A 17,860-nucleotide genomic window follows, 5' to 3' on the forward strand; every position below is an offset into this window, starting at 1 on the left:
CTTCCAAAATGGATGACTTCACATTTATTTACATTTGTATTCCATCAGCCAGACCTTTACCCATTCACTTAAAGTATCTACGTTCCTCTGCAAAGTTTCAAAGTTCTCTGCACACTTTATTCTGCCACTCATCTTCGTGTCATCTGGAAATTTTGACACACTACACATGGTCCTCAACTCCAAATCATTTATATAAATTATGAATAAAACTGATCCCTGAGATACACCACTAGTCACTGGTTGCCAGCCAGAATAGCACTCATTTATACCCACACTTTGCTTCCTGTTAGTCAACCAATCCTCAATCCATGCTAATACTTCACCCGTAACGCCACACACTTTGTTTTATGCAGCAGCCTTTTGTGCAGTACCTTGTTGAAGACCTTTTGGAAATCTAGGTATGCCACATCCACTGAGTTCCTGGTGTCCACCTTGCTCGTAATGTCTTCGTAGAATTCCAAAAGATCTGTTAAGCATGATCTGCCTTCATGAACCCATGCTGCCCAATGGGACAATTTCTATCGAGATGCCTTGCTATTTCTTCCTTGATAATAGTCTCCAGCACCTTCCCCACTACAGAGATTAAGCTGATCGGTCTATAATTCCCCATCTTTTGTCTACTGCACTTTTTAAACATTTGCTGTTTTCCAATCTGCTGGGACTGCCCCAGAGTCCAGTGAATTACCCCAGAGTCCACCAATACTGTTTCTCCTGCCATCTCTTTCAGTACTCTGGGGATGCAGTCCAGGAGACTTGTCTATCCTCAGCTCCATTAGCTTGCCCAACAGTACCTCTTCCATAATAATGATTGTTTCCAGGTCCTCACTGACCTTCGTCTCTTTGTCAATTACTGGCATGTTATTAGTATCCTCCACTGTGAAGACTGATACAAAATACCTGTTCGATGCCTTGGCCATTTCATCATATCCCATAACTAAATGCCCCTTCACATCCTCTAAAGGACCAACATTTACTTTAGCCATTCTTCATTTTTATGTTTATAGAAACTTTTGCTATTTGTCTTAATATTCTATGCTAGTTTTTTTTCTCATGTTCTACCTTATTTTTCTTCACAGCTTTTTTGTTTGTGGCTTACTGTTGACCTTTAAAGGTTTTTCAATCTTCTAGCTTCATGCTATTCTTGCCCACTTTGTGTGCCTTCTCTTTCAATTTGTCACCTCCCTTATTTCTTTAGACACCCATGGCAGATTACCCCTTTTCTTACAACCCTTCCTTTTCACTGGAATATATTTTGCTGAGCACTTTGAAAAATTGCTTTGAAAGTCTTTCACAGCTCATCAAGAGCAAGGAGCTCATGCTGAATTTGTACAAAACACACATTAAACTGTGTACTATACTAGAGGAAGATTTTAAAAGGATTGCAGAGAGTGTGGTTTACAAGAATGGTTCCAACAATGTGAAACTTCAGTTATGAGGATAGTTTGGATATATTTGGAGTGTCTTCACTGGAGAGAAGAAGGCTAAGAGGAGGTTAAGTGAAAGTTTTCAAACTCATGATGGGGCTGGATAGAGTTGATGGGAGAAACTGTTTCCACTCTTAAAAGGATCACAAACAAGAGGGCCCAGATTTGTAATCATTTGCAGAAGAAGTAACTGTAATGCGAGAAACATTTTTGCAGTGAGTTATTCAGGTATGGAGTGCTTGGAAGTTTGGTTGAGGCAGGTTCAAATGAGGCATTAAGTAAAAACCTCATGAGGCATTCCAGAGAACATTGTTTCTGTTTAAATAATCCTCTAATGTGCAGGGATATGGGGAAAAGGCAGGAGAGTGGCACCAATCATGACGCTCATTTGAACAATTGGTACAGACATGATGGACTAAATAGCCTACTTTCTGCACTGTGACACTTGTGTGATTCTGTAAACTCTGTCAGATACCATATTTGCATGGCTCCCAGTGAGTATCATACTGTAAATGATCCTTAATGGGGATGCAACACTTGATTAATCAGAATATTAAAACTCCTCAAGCCTTCAATGAAACAATAAAAAATTGTGTGATTATAATTAGAGGTGTTTGATGACTTTATGTGCATTTCTTTTAAATAAAATGTGTAGGTTTTTAAAGAATAAACGCAACTTGCTTCTGTACATTTCAACAAAGCATTGGTGAAGCACGTAATGAAAATGTCTGATGTCATTTCATGGCTCCTTTTTAGAAGTATTACTCCATTTTGGGAATTGAAATGCTTAAATGTAGGATAATAAAATAAACTCGGTATAGGAAACTCTTAAACATTCCTGACTAATTACAATTCCAAGAAATGACCATATTTATTTGAGGCTTAGAATTAGAAGCAAGACGAGGTTAATCCCCTTCAAGTTTCTTGGTAGAGGTGATATTTCTACAGTTGTCGTCTTGAAGAATTGATATTTTTTAACTAGGTGCCAAACTAAAGAAGTTTTGAAAACAACACAAACGATGAAGATCTTTAAGTATTTTACATGTTTTTCAGATCAAAGGACAATCTTAGAGCCTGAGTTAATTGGTTTCAATTTCTATTTAGGATATTCCAGGTGTGCCACATTGTTGTGGGGATAAATTGCCAATTAGTAGTTTATCTTTGTTTTGGACTATACCTCCAGCATTTCTCCCACAAACTGCAATTAGAGTCTACAGCAGAAAGTCAGAATTTGACAGATACAAAGAGCAATCAGAAATCAGGAGGGCTGGAGGGCCTCTTAGTTGGCCTCAATGTATGTAAACATAGAGGCATAAAGAGATCTCTGTGGAAAGTAGTAGAAACATTGAGGAGAATCAAAGTGAAATTCTAAAAGTTGTGGCGCATCACAATTTCATCCCAGAAACAATTGAGATCCAGTAAAATGCATGGAAAGATTGGGTGGAAGTAAAAATATTGGTTGGAGGGCAACATGGTGGCTCAGTGATTCGCACTGCAGCCTCCTAGCACCAGCCACCTGGGTTCAATTCCAGCCTCAGGCGACTGTCTGTGTGGGGTTTGCACATTCTGCGTGGGTTTTGCCCAGGTGTTCTGGTTTCCTCCCACAATCCAAACATGTGCAGGTTAGGTGAATTGGCCATGCTAAATTACCCGTAGTCTTCAGGGTTAGGTGCATTCGTCAGGAGTAAGTATAGAGTAATAGGGTAGGAGAATGGGTCTATTCGACTTATTGATCGGAAAGTCAGTGTGGACTTGTTGGCCCAAATGGCCTGTTTCCATACTGCAGGGATTCTATTTGAAAAAACTGAGTGTTCTGCTAGATTTTTTAGCTTAAATTACAAGTGTAACCTTTCATCAGAACATTTATAATAAAGGTTACAGACTGGACCTGTTGTGATTAAAGATTGCAGATTTGAAATGTTAACTCTTTTTCTCTCTCTCTTTTTCTCTCTCTCTCTCTCTCTCTCTTTTTTCACTCTCTCTCTTTTCCTCTCCCTCACCCTATCCCCATCCCCACCTCTCACTCACTGTCATTCCAACAGATTTCAATTCAGTTCTGCTCAGGGGCACAGTGGTTCAGGGGTTAATACTGCTGTCTCACAGCGCCAGGCACCTGAGTTTGATTCCAGCATCAGACGGCTGTGTGGAGTTTGCACATTCTCCCCGTGTCTGCATGGGTTTCCTCCAGATGCTTTGGTTTCCTCCCACAGTCCGAAGATGTGCAAGTTAGGTGGGTTGGCCATGCTAAATTGCCCATAATGTGCAGGGGTGTGTAGGATAAATGCATGAGCCTTGGGAAATACAGGGTCATAGGATAGGGGGATTTACTTTTGGAGGAATACTCTTTGGGATTATTGGGCCAAACGGCCTGTTTCCGCACTGTACGGATTCTGTTCTATGGAATGTATCCAGCAATTTGTGTTTTTTTTTTAATTTCCAGATTTCCAGTATCTGTTTATTTTGCTTTTGTTTTGACTTAACAATTTTTGAATTTAAAATAAAGCTTGGGTTACTTTTATGATATGATTGCAGCAATGGTTCCCCTAAAGATATAAATTAAAGTCTGTTGTTGATTATTTCTCTGATCTATGAATGTTAATATGTACTGAATAAAAGTCATCCTGATTTATTATCTCAAATAATTTTTGTAACTGTTGTATAGTTTACTTTGTTTCAGTTGGATGAGTACAATAACAATTTGTTTTACAGCTACTTTGTTCTAAATTAGTGCTTTTCATAATGATGAATCTGAAAAATTTTGTTTCATTAGCTCTGCACAATTGGCTTGATTGACTCCTAGCATTTTGAAAATTCAGAAATGGTACTTTTGAATATCGGTGTTGTTTAGTTTCTAAGCATTGTATTCTGAGTTGGTACTTCTCTGTTTCTCCCAACCTTTTTGTTTAAAAAATGTTTTAACTCCAACTCTGGCATTTGAGACATGATCAATTATTTAATATTCTAAAGTAATGGATGTGTAATTGTTTTAATGATCCTGCTTGAGGTGTGAGGGAATTCTATTTGAATTTAATTCTTTTATCTAGTTTGTATTAAGCTTGTATTAAACTTATAGCGTGTTAAATAAATGTCTTGAATGTGCAAATTACATTTCAGGGAATTTTGTGATAAGAATTTTTCACTTGAAATTAATAGAGAACTGTACTGCGAAATTGGAAAGTGTGGTGATTTACCAAACTGAAGTAGTAATAATTTTAATCCACCTTGAAAGATTGAATTATAATGCATCAGGGCTGCAAATGTGTGAAACAACTCAAACTAATTTGAAATTCTATTTGATATGTCCATATGTAATATGTGTATTTTATGGTATGAATAGAAAAGTATCTCGTGTATTTTTCCTATGTACAGATTTAGAACTGAATTTAACTGATTTCACTTGAATGCAATAATAAAGACAGATATGCACAATCCATGTTGACAATGAGTTCTCCCTGTTACTAGAAATTAGGAGCAAGAGTAGGCCATTTGGCCCCTCAGTGAGATCATGGCTATCTCAGTGCCCTATTTCTCCTTTCTGACCCCTTTATGCCCTTAATATCTAAACATTTATCAACCTTTTTCTTGAATATATTTAGTGACTCAGCCTCCATAACCTTATGAGGTAGTGAATTCCATAGGTTGAGCACCCTCAGAAGAAATGTTTCTTCACCTCTGACCTAAGTGGTGTACTTTATATCCTGAGATCATGCCCTCTGGTTCTAGAGTCCCCAACCTGGGGAACTATCCTTCTTGCATCTGGATTGTCTAGCTCTATTAGAACTTTGTATGTTTTAATCAGAGCCCCTTTCATCCTTCGAAGCTCTAGTGATTGTAGGTACAATCAAACCAATCTCTCCTCATAGAGCAGTCTTTCCAACATCAGTTGTAAACCTTTGCTTTGCACCCTCTATGGCAAGAACATCCAATCTTCTTCAGTAGAGAGAGCAAAACAGCACACAATACTTCGGGTGCATACTTACCAAGGCTCAATATTTCTGGCAGAAAACCCACCACTGCTCTACCATTCTCACATTCTGATCACTTAATCTGAACTATCAACATCTTTTCTTCATCAGCACCCTGCACACACTACCCACACGCCACCACCACCCCCCAACCCCAAACTATAACCTAAATGCTGTCCACTCCACACTTTACTTCAGCTCTGATTCATGCTTGCTCTCCATGAATGCTGTCTGACCCACTGTGATCTCCTGCATTGGTTTTTCTTCAGTACAGTTGTTTCTGCTATAGCATGCGTTTCTTCAATGCGCATTGGCTTAACATGATCAAAGAATTTAGACAGTTATTTCTAAAACAAGGACTTTCCTTACCTGTATTGGCTATAATGCGATTCTGACCCCAATAGTTTAAATGGTGCAGTGGTTTAAGCTATTTCTTAAATTTTCTTGATGCGAGATCACACGAGATGGGAACTATTGTTTTATAGTTGACTGTATAACTGCAGTAAGACATCCTTGCTTCTGAACTCAAATCCTTTTACATTGAAGGCCAATATATCATTTACTTTATTAATTGATTGCTGTGCCTTCCTGTTTACTTTTACTGAGGTATACAAGGACACCCAGATTTCTTTGTACACTTCTCAATGTCTCACCATTTAAATAATACTCTGCCTTTGTGTTCTCACATATGACTTCATGTTTACCCAAGTTTTACTGCATCTGCCATATGTTTGTCAGTACACTCAACTTGTGTAGATCGCTCTAAATCCTCCTTGTAACCTCTTTACAACTGTCAATCATACCTAGTTTTGTGCCATCAGCAAACTTGGAAATATTGCATTTAGTTCCCCTATACAAGTCATTTATACATATGAAGCTGCAACACACTTTTAGCCACTGCCTGCCACCTGGAAAAAAACCCCCATTAATTCCCACTCAGTTCCCTGTCTGCCAATCCATGACTGTGTATTACTGTCTATCACATGCTTTAATTTTGCACTAGCATCTTATGTGGGATCATTAGAGAAGTCCTATTGAAATCCAAGTTGGCTTTATTGCAGAGGGGAATGTGTTAAATCACTAATTTTTTTGATATTTTTCAATTGAGGTACTTACAAATAGCTCAAAAGCCAAGTCTATCAGCCATTGTTTTATGACTACCAAACTTAATCTATTAAAGTATAGATGAATCCATGAGTAAATAACAGGTTTTATACAATATATCAATGTACCTAAACTGATCAGATTCCCTACAGTGTGAAAACAGGACCTTTGGCCCAACAAGTCCATACTGACCCTCCAAAGAATAACCCACTCCCCTCTGACTAACGCACTAAACACTACGGACAATTTGCCTGACCTGCACGTCTTTGGACTGTGGGAGGAAACCGGAGCACCCAGAGAACACCCACACAGACACAGGGAGAACGTACAAACTCCACACAGCCCAAGGCTGGAATCGGACCTGGGACCCTGTTGCTGTGAGGCAGCAGTGCTAACCAGTGAGCCACTGTGCTGCCCAAATTGGAAAGTTTGGATACTTCAAATTGGAAAGTTAGATGTTATTATTTAAAGTTGAATAGAGATGGTACTATTTCCTCTGGGGATGACATATTACCAGTTTACAGTTAGTCCAGACTGAACAGAGAGTTTAGGATACATTTCTTTATTCAGAGGATTAAGAGATTAAAAATGTTTTTCCTGTTCTTTCCTGTGTTGGCCAGCAGAGGTCACTGAAAAATAATTACAAGTTGACCCTGACTCAAATGTTTTTTGCATAATCAATTTACTTTTGCTTCTGCAATATCCCCTAGATTCATAAGCAGACAAAACACAGCTGCACCTGTTTTTACACAATTATGTTTTGGGTATGCTGCTACCTTTAACATTTGAGTTGATTTATTACTGTCAAGTACTGAGGTACAGTGAAAAGTCTTGTTTTGCGTGCTTTACAGGCAGATTGTATTATACACGTGCATCAAGGTAACAGAAGAATGCAGGATACAATGTTATAGCTGCCAAGAAGGTGCAGAGAGGGATCAACATAAACATTTAAGAGGTCGTCTCAAAGGTCTGATGACAACTTGCTCGTGAATTGATCTGACCCTTTGAATTTTTCTTACTCAGGAATGTTTCTATTCAGTATACAAGTAGCCCATGATTAGCGGGTTGGTTACATTCCTGAAAATCACAGCATTAAGCAAAACTGCTTTATTAAGAACACTTATTTCCACAGAAACCTACAAAAATGTTCAGGTTATGTCCTTGGAACATCCAATGGGTACAGTATACAAGCACAAACTTAATATAAAATAGCAAAATAGAAATGAAAATATGTGAAATGTAAACCTTTTAATGTTTATTTGGAAATGGAAGGCTGTTGTCAGCTTTTCAAAACTGATCTAGGCTGAGTTGAGGCAAGCAATGACCAAAATGAGGTGAACAAACAGAAAATTGCCCAGGGACACAAGGGTTTGGCATGTATTTATTTCTCTGCTCTAATGGGACCGCTGGCTCCCTGGTCAGCTCCAGAACACTGTTCTGAGAAACTATCCTGAAAATATTCAATGAATTCCTCATCCTTTTCAGTGTTCAGGGACACAGACAATGACTGTGAATGAGGCAGGTAAGCAGGACCCAGACAGCAGGACAGCCTTGCAATTGTTCAACAGGGCATTAATTAAGTAGCCACTTTACATAGGGGAGTATGTAGGAATATAGTGGTTGCAGGAGGCAGTCTATTGAATGGAATTGACAGTCTTCTCTACAGCAAAGAATCAGAGTCCAGATGACTGCATTGACTGCCAAATCCATGGCTTAGGATATCTGCTGAAAGCTGGAAAGGAACTTGGGGTGGGCGAATCCACTCCTCAGCAACAGAGCAGGGCAAAGAAGGAAGTTCTGCACAGTCCGTATGAGGAGGTAGGTGCCCAAATAACAAGTAGAACCTCAAAATCATAATCTCTGGACAGCCACTTGCCAATTGACATTGGGCAGATCAGATTTAGGGAGATGAATGAAAGGCTCAAAAACTGGTGTGAAGAAAGTGGATTCTGGTTTTTGGACCCTCGTAACATTTAGTAAAGAAAATGGGATTTGCATTGACGGGGCCATCTTCACCTGAACCATTGCTGTGGCTGAGGTTTTGACAGCCACAAAACTAAAGAGTGTGAGAAAGGGATTAAATTTGAGAAGCTGGGTATCAAAGAGTGGAGGCCAAAGAAGACACATTACTATGGGAAATTGTAAACAGACTGATGTGAAAGTATGAACAGTATTAATCTGTCAATAGAATTTGCAAAGAGAGTACAAAGACAGTCACACAAATGCCAGGCTATGACCAAAACCAATAAGAGACAATCTAACCACCACCCCTTGAGATTCAATGGTGTTGCCGTCACTGAATTCCCTCACTACCAACAACGTGGGGTTATAATTGATCAGAAACTGGACTCTCTACATAAACACAGTGGCTACTAGAGCAGGTCAGAGGCTAGGACTACTGCAGCGAGTAACTTACCTCCTTGACTCCCCAAAGCTATCGACAAGACACAAGTCAGAGGTATGATGGAATGCTCCCCATTTGCCTTGATGATACAACCCCAAAAACACTCAAGAAGCTTGGTACCATTGAGGACAAAGCAGCCTAATTGATTGGCACTACAGCCACAGGCATCCACTTCCTCCACCACCAATGCTCAGTAGCAGCAATGTGTACAAGTCACAAGATACACTGCAGAAATTCACCAAAGATCCTCAGACAGCACCTTCCAAACCCATAACCACAAGGGCAGCAGATATAGGGGAACACTATGTTCCCCTTCAAGTTCCCCTCCAAGCCACTCACCATCCTGACTTGGAAACACATCACTATTCCTTCACTGTTGCTGGGTAAAAATGCTGGAATTCCCTCCCTAATAACATTGTGGGTCAACTCGGAGCAGGTGGACTGCAACGGTCCAAGGAGGCAGCTCACCACCACCTTCTCAATGGCAAGTGGGAATGGGCACTAAATACTGGCCAGCCAGGGACACCATAATCCCACAAATGAATAAATTTTTTAAAAAGCTAAAATTAAAGGCTCTCTATCTGAATATGTGCAGCATTCAAAGCAAAATCATGATATATTTCCAAGTTTCCAGGATAACTTGCACAGTCGCTCAGTGGTTAGCACTGCTGCCTCACGGGACACAGGTTTGATTACAGCCTCAGGCGACTGTCGGTGTGGAGTTTGCACGTTTTCCCTGTGTCTACATGGACTTCAGTAAGAACATTGACATGTCCCACATGGAAGGCAGATCCTGAAGTCCATGGGGTTCAAGGCAAGTTCTCAAACTGGGTCCAAAATTGGCTTACAAATGGGAGATCAAGGATGGTGGCTGGTTCTTTCTGTGATTGGAAGCATATGACCAGTGATGCACAACAGGGATCAGTTCTGGGTCTATTGGTGTTTGCTATTTACAGTAATAACTTGGATGCAAATGTAGAAGGTAACATTAGTAAGTAAAAAAAATTAGTAAGTTTGCAAATGACATGAAAATTGCTGGTGTTGTTAATAGTAAGAAGGATGGTCTCAGGTTACAATCCGACATTGGTCAGCTGGTAAATTAGGCAGAGCAATGTAAGATGGGATTGAATCCCGATGAATGCAAAGTGAAGCACTTTGGGATGTCTAATGAGGTAAGGACAGACACAATGAATGGTAGGTCCCTGGGGTAGACTGAAGAACAAAGGGATCTTGGTGCGGAAGTCCATAGATCCCTGAAGGTGTCAGTACAGGTACATAGGGTGGTGAAGAAGGTATAAGGGATGCTTGCCCTCATCAGCCAGGGAGTAGAATACAAGAGCAAGTAGGTCTTGCTATTTCATTACAAAAGATTTGTTCGGCCCCAGATGGAATGTTGTGTGCAATTCTGCTTGCCACATTATCAGAAGGATGTGATTGCACTGAAGAATGTGAAAAGCAGATTCACCAGGACGTTGCCTGGGATTAAAAGTCTCAGTTATGATGAGAGACTGGATAGATTGTGTTTGTTTTCCTTGGAGCAAAGGAGGCGAAGGGAGAGGTGCAAATTACTGCAGATGCTGGAATCTGTACTAAAAACAAAAAGTGTAGGAAATCACAGTGGGTCAGGCAACATCTGTGGAGAGGGGGCATTGACTGTTCAGCAGAGCTGATGTGAGTTGTAGAGGAGGCAGCATTTTTGCAATTGTGGGGTGTGGATTGCACATCTCTGAGTGTAGCATAGCAATCCAGAGCTGGCAAACTCAAAACATCTCTCTCTTTCTTTCTCTCTCTGTCTAATGCGTCTCAGTGTTGAGTGTAAATATAGAAAACCGAAAGGCTCTAAAATGAAAGAATTCTGATACAAGAAACAACTTAAATCCAATGATCAGCTATAAAATTGAGGAATGACTATTGCTCTGCAGCCGACATCTTGCCATCAGACCTAAAATCAAAATGACAGTGAAAAATAATTCTCTATCTTATGATCTGGACCTTTGATCGACAGAGGTTGTTTTCCCTGTCTATATTTTTCTATCCACAGTACTTATTTGTGAATTAATTCATGTGCTTGTGGTTTAAAGGGCTATAGTTTAAGTTAGATTGTAGTAAGTTAGTAATTCACATTTTTTGTCAGTTGTTGAAGAATATCTTTTTTATAATAAATTAATTTGTTTCCCTGTTAATGATGAAACCTGATGTGAAATACTTTTGTCACAAATACCAGGCAGGCAAGTTGATCAGCTTGGTGCCTCAACTGGGAACTTATAAATTTGCGATGGCTTGTTAAATATTAGGGCTTGATTATCAGCACTGTCTCCCCAATTGAGTCATAGCAATACTTAATGTCACTGTTTCAAAATCTTATTCATTTTGAGGAATCGATATGCCACCAATTCTTAAAGAAAAACCAATATCCAATGGAGCAAATTTCCCATCTTGGATCCTCCAAAGATTGATGGGTTGGACTTTGCCAAATTCATTGGAGTTTGCCTGCTGCAAGGCATTTTTTAATGACCTGATTTTTTTAGAAATCCTGATTTCAAATGGGTGTCTGGCTCAGTCATGTCAGAAAACATTTAATCAGGCAAGACTGGAGCTATCCCTTCAGGTGGGGGTAGGTGGGGATTCAAAATTGGCTTAATGAGGTTGGCAAACGTGGTGCCACTGTTTCAGAAGGGTGGTAAAGACAAACCAGGGAACTATAGACCGGTGAGCCTGACCTCGGTGGTGGGCAAGTTGTTGAAGGGAATCTGAGGGACAGGATGTACATGTATTTGGAAAGGCAAGGACTGATTACGGATAGTCAACATGGCTTTGTGCATGGGAAATAATGTCTCCCAAACTTGATTGAGTTTTTTGAAGAAGTAACAAAGAGGATTGATGAGGGCAGAGCAGTAGATGTGATCTATATGGACTTCAGTAAGGCGTTCGACAAGGTTCCCCATGGGCGACTGATTAGTAAGGTTAGATCTCATGGAATACAGGGGATCTAGCCATTTGGATACAGAACTGTCTCAAAGGTAGAGGGTAGTGGTGGAGGGTTGTTTTTCAGACTGGAGGCCTGTGACCAGTGGAGTGCCACAGGGATCGGTGCTGGGTCCTCTACTTTTTGTCATTTACGTAAATGATTTGGATGCGAGCATAAGAGGTACAGTTAGTAAGTTTGCAGATGACACCAAAATTGGAGGTGTAGTGGACAGTGAAGAGGGTTACATCAGATTTCAACAGGATCTGGACCAGATGGGCCAATGGGTTGAGAAGTGGCAGATGGAGTTTAATTCAGATAAATGCGAAGTGCTGCATTTTGGGAAAGCAAATCTTAGCAGGACTTATACACTTAATGGTAAGGTACTAGGGAGTGTTGCTGAACAAAGAGACCTTGGAGTGCAGGTTCATAGCTCCTTGAAAGTGGAGTCGCAGGTAGATAGGATAGTGAAGAAGGCGTGCTTTCCTTTATTGGTCAGAGTATTGAGTACAGGAGTTGGGAGGTCATCTTGCGGCTGTACAGGAACATTGGTTAGGCCACTGTTGGAATATTGCATGCAATTCTGGTCTCCTTCCTATCGGAAAGATGTTGTGAAACTTGAAAAGGTTCGGAAAAGATTGACAAGTATGTTGCCAGGATTGGAGGATTTGAGCTACAGGGAGAGGTTGAACAGGCTGGGGCTGTTTTCCCTGGAGTGTCGGAGACTGAAGGGTGACCTTATAGAGGTTTACAAAAATGTGAGGAGCATGGATAGGGTAAATAGGCAAAGTCTTTTCCCTGGGGTCGGGGAGTCCAGAAGTAGAGGACATAGTTTTAGGGTGAGAGGAGAAAGATATAAAAGAGACCTAAGGGGCAACTTTTTCTCACAGAGGGTGGTACGTGTATGGAATGTGCTGCCAGAGGAAGTGGTGGAGGCTGGTACAATTGCAACATTTAAGAGGCATTTGGATGGGTATATGAATAGGAAGGGTTTGGAGGGATACGGGCCGGCTGCTGCCAAGTGGGACTAGATTAGGTTGGGATATCTGGTCAGCATGGATGGGTTGGACTGAAGGGTCCGTTTCCATGCTGTACATCTCTATGACTCTATGGCAGGAGACTGAGGATGGTAGTTGAAGGCTGTTTGCGTGACTGAAGCCTGTGTGTAGTGGCATACCACAGGGATCTGTGATGAGTCCCTTATTGTTTGTGACATTCATAAGCAATGTAGATGAGAATGTGATGGGGATGACACAAAGGTTGGGTGGTTAGGAAGAAAGGTGGTAAACAGATAGGTCAAATGGAATTTAACCCTGATAATGTTAGGTAATGCACTTTGGAATAAGCTGCTTTTTTTTGGAGCAGAGAAGGTTGAGTGGGGATCTGATAAAGATGTATAAGATAATAGGGGGTATGGACAACTGTTCCTCTTAATCAAAGGGTCAATAACAAGGATACTTCATTTAAGGTGAAAGGCAGGTGGTTTAGAAGGGATTTGAGGAAAAACCTTTTCACCCAGAGGATGGAAGAGTCTGGAATGCACTGCCTTGGAGGGTAGTTGAGGTAGGAAATCTCACAACTTTTACAAAGTACTTGGATAAGCACTTGAAGTCTCATAACATTCAAGGCTGCGGGCCTAGTGTGGGAAATTGGGACCAGTGAAGGTTCTTTTGTACTGCATGATTCTATGATCCCATCTCTGAAGAATACAGTCGAATTGGTTGATCTTTTTTATAACTGTCCAGAGACTAAATTTTATTTCCATCACTTTTGATGGAGGAACTTGAACTCCCAGTATCTCAGTCACCAGTGTACTGCTGTAATCATCAGTCTACTGTTGTGTAATGGGAAAATTGACCAGGACAAAGAGAGTACCATGGCTTATCTTTAAATTATGTAGTGGATCATTAATATCCACATGAATAGATAGTTTGGATCTTGATTTGACATTAGCAGACTGACATGCCTTCAGACATTCATCCATTATGAATGAAATATTCTTTCTGTCTTTTTCCATTAATCTTGTTCAGTTATTACTGTGTTTGCACATGGTTATAATAAAGCCTTTTGTGCCAAGAAATGAAATATATTAAACCAGACAGTAGCATTTGTTCCAGTAGGAAATAGTTCATATTTTATTTATAGTTTTTGATTATTAAAATTGAGTAAGTCATTAACTAAACATAGTAAGAATAATCTCAGTTCTGAACTATCATGTGCTCACTGTGATACAATGGAAAAACTGGTTGAGTAAAATAAACAGTCTTTTTGGATCAATTATTTAGTAGAATGAATACGATAGTGTACTAATGTAGTCGAAGTATTGGACAACATGATTGAGATGCAAGGAAAGATAAGCAGTTTGAGAATATCAGATGGCCCAGAAATAGTTAATAAACATGGGGAAAATGTGAAGCAGTCATCGAGTCATAGAAATATACAGCAAGGACAGAGAACCTTCTGTCCAACTTGTCCATAGGGTGAGAGGGGAAAGATATAAAAGAGACCTAAGAGGCAACCTTTATACGCAGAGGGTGGTACGTATATGGAATGAGCTGCCAGAAGAAGTGGTGGAGGCTAGTACAATTGCAACATTTAAGAGGCATCTGAATGGGTATATGAATAAGAAGGGTTTGGAGGGATATGGGCCGGGCGCTGGCAGGTGGGACTAGATTGGGTTGGGATATCTGGTTGGCATGGACAGGTTGGACCGAAGGGTCCGTTTCCATGCTGTACATATCTATGACTCTATGAATCATTTAGTGTCTTTCAGACAGAGACAGATAGGATCTCAAATGAAGAATTAGAATTAGAATCCCTACAGTATGGAAAGAGGCCCTTCGGCCCAACAGGTCCACACCAACACTCCGAAGAGTAACCCACCCAGACCCATTTCCCTACCCTATATTTACCCCTGACTAATGCACCTAACACTATGAGCAATTTAGCAAGGCCAATTCACCTATCCTGCACATCTTTGGATTGTGGCAGGAAACCAGAGCACCCGGAGGAAACCCATGCAGACAAGGGGAGAATGTGCAGTGGTATTACGTGGGGAGAATGTGCAAGTGGTAAGGGAGAATGTGCAAGTGGAAGGGTTATGGGGAGAAGGCAGGAGAATGGGGTCCATATCAGCCATGTTTGAAAGGCAAAGCAGACTAGATAGGCTGAATGGCCTAATTCTGCTCCTATATCTTCAGGTCTTATGGTTCTGGACTCTGCACTATAGAAAGGATGAGTGCATGAAGGAGGGTGTAGGAGAGATTCACCAAAGTGTTACCTAAGCTGGTGCAACGGAAAGACTGAGGTTGTTTCCTTTAGAAGACTGTATTGGGGGGATCCCGTTTGAAGCATACAATACTATGAGGGATGTAGATAAGGTATACTGGAAGAAATGTCCCCCCTTAGTAGAGGGATAAGTAATTATGATGCACAGATTTAATGAAAAAGACAATCTTGACTTGCCACCCCACTTTGAACTCATTCTGCAGTCCACTCCAGAGCCTGACCTCCCATTCCATCATCCCAAGTGTATGTGTGACATTGTAGAAACATTCGAGACTTGACAGTTGAAATAATTCCACAGAGGCTGGTATTCTGTCACCAAGTCACCCTTTATTTACACATGAACAGCCCTTGACTTTACGACTGCCTCTTTAGAGTCAGCTATAAGGGTGTCAGTTTCTCTGACACTCCCCTTTTTATTTTTATTTTTTCTTTTTTTTTCTTTTTCTCCACACTACCGCCTAACTGCAGTAGTGCTTATATTTTCCCCAGCACCCATGTTGTGTGTGTGCAGGTGTGAGACACAGTGAAAGGCACAAAGTGCACGAATCTTTATTCAATTTCCACCACCAGGAAGATGGGAAAACACCCGAGTGGCCAGTGACAAGCAGTGCCCTTCACAAAAGGCAATGCTGTGTGATCAAACAGTGAAGGGGAGGGCAGGGACTAAATCAAAATAGAGTTGGACACTCCCCTTTTTATTTTTTTTCTATTTTTTCTCTTTTTTCTCTTTCTTTTTTTTCCTGTTTATTTTTTTTTAAAGTCCCCTGTTTATTTTTTTTCCCACATTACCGCCTAACTGCGGTAGTGTTTATTTTTCCCCAGCACCCATGGTGTGTGTGTGTGTGTGTGTGTGTGTGTAGGTGTGAGACGCAGTGAAAGACACAAAGTGCACGAATCTTTATTCAATTTCCACCACCAGGAAGATAGGAAAACACCCGGGTGGCCAGTGACAAACACAGTGACTTCACATCGAAGGGCAGTGCTGTGTGATCAAAACAGTGAAGGGGAGGGTAGGGACTAAATCAAAATAGAGTTGGACACTCCCCTTTTTATTTTATTTTTTTTATTTTTTTTCTTGAAGGGGAGGGTAGGGACTAAATCAAAATAGAGTTGGAGGGGGAACACTCCTGTTTATTTTTTTTCTACTTTTTTTCTTTTTTTTATAATTTAACCCCCACACTATCACCTAAGTGTGGGAGTACTTATTTTTTCCCCAGCACCCATGGTGTGTGTGTGTGCAGGTGTGAGACACAGTGAAAGACACAAAGTGCACAAATCTTTATTCAAATTCCACCACCAGGAAGATAGGAAAACACCCGGGTGGCCAGTGACAAACACTGCCTTCACATCAGAGGGCAGTGCTGTGTGATCAAAACAGTGAGGGGGAGGGTAGGGGCTAAATCAAAATAGAGTTGGACACTCCACTTTTTATTTTTTTATTTTTATCAAAACAGTGAAGGGGAGGGTAGGGAATCCCCTGTTTATTTTTTTTTCACACACTCCTGTTCTCTTTTTTATTTATTTATTTATTTTTTTCCTTTACCCCCACACTACCACCTAAGTGCGTTAGTGCTTATCTTTTCCCCAGCACCCATGGTGTGTGTGTGCAGGTGTGAGACACAGTGAAAGACACAAAGTGCACGAATCTTTATTCAAATTCCACCACCAGGAAGATAGGAAAACACCCGGGTGGCCAGTGACAAACACTGCCCTTCACATCAGAGGGCAGTGCTGTGTGATCAAAATAGTGAAGGGGAGGGTAGGGACTAAATCAAAATAGAGTTGGACACTCCCCTTTTTATTTTTTTTTAAACAGTGAAGGGGAGGGTAGGGATTCCTCCTGTTTATTTCTTTTTTCTTTTTTTGTTTTTTTTTCCTTTTCTCTAAACACCCACACTACCACCTAAGTGCGGTAGTGCTTATTTTTTTCCCCAGCACCCATGTGTGTGTGCGCTGGTGTGAGACACAGTGAAAGACACAAAGTGCACGAATCTTTATTCAATTTCCACCACCAGGAATATAGGAAAACACCGGGTGGCCAGTGACAAACACTGCCCTTCACATCAAAGGGCAGTGCTATGTGCTCAAAACAGTGAGGGGGAGGGTAGGGACTAAATCAAAATAGAGTTAGACACTCCCCTTTTTATTTTTATTTTTTTTAGAATTGGAGGGAGAAATGATGCACTCCACTCCCTGCGGCGCCCACCTCTCCCTGAACAACTCCAGGGTGAAGATCTTCTGTTTATTTTATTTTTTTGTCTTGTTTTTTTTTACCCCCACACTACCACCTAGTTGCGGTAGTGCTTATTATTTTTTTCCCCAGCACCCATGGTGTGTGTGTGTGTGCAGGTGTGAGACACAGTGAAAGACACAAAGTGCACGAATCTTTATTCAAATTCCACCACCAGGAAGATAGGAAAACACCCGGGTGGCCAGTGACAAGCACTGCCCTTCACATCAAGGGACAGTGCTGTTGATCAAAAACAGTGAGGGGGAGGGTAGGGACTAAATCAAAATAGAGTTGGACACTCCCCTTTTTATTTTTTTTTGTGAAGCTTTTTATTTTTTTTTATTTTTTTTTCTTTTTTTTTTCTTTTTTTCCTTATTTTTTTTTTCTTTTACCCATGGTGTGTGTGTGCAGGTGTGAGACACAGTGAAAGACACAAAGTGCACCAATCTTTATTCAATTTCCACCACCAGGAAGATAGGA

This window comes from Chiloscyllium plagiosum, chromosome 6 (assembly GCF_004010195.1).
Source record: "Chiloscyllium plagiosum isolate BGI_BamShark_2017 chromosome 6, ASM401019v2, whole genome shotgun sequence".
NCBI classification, from domain to species: Eukaryota; Metazoa; Chordata; class Chondrichthyes; order Orectolobiformes; family Hemiscylliidae; genus Chiloscyllium; species Chiloscyllium plagiosum.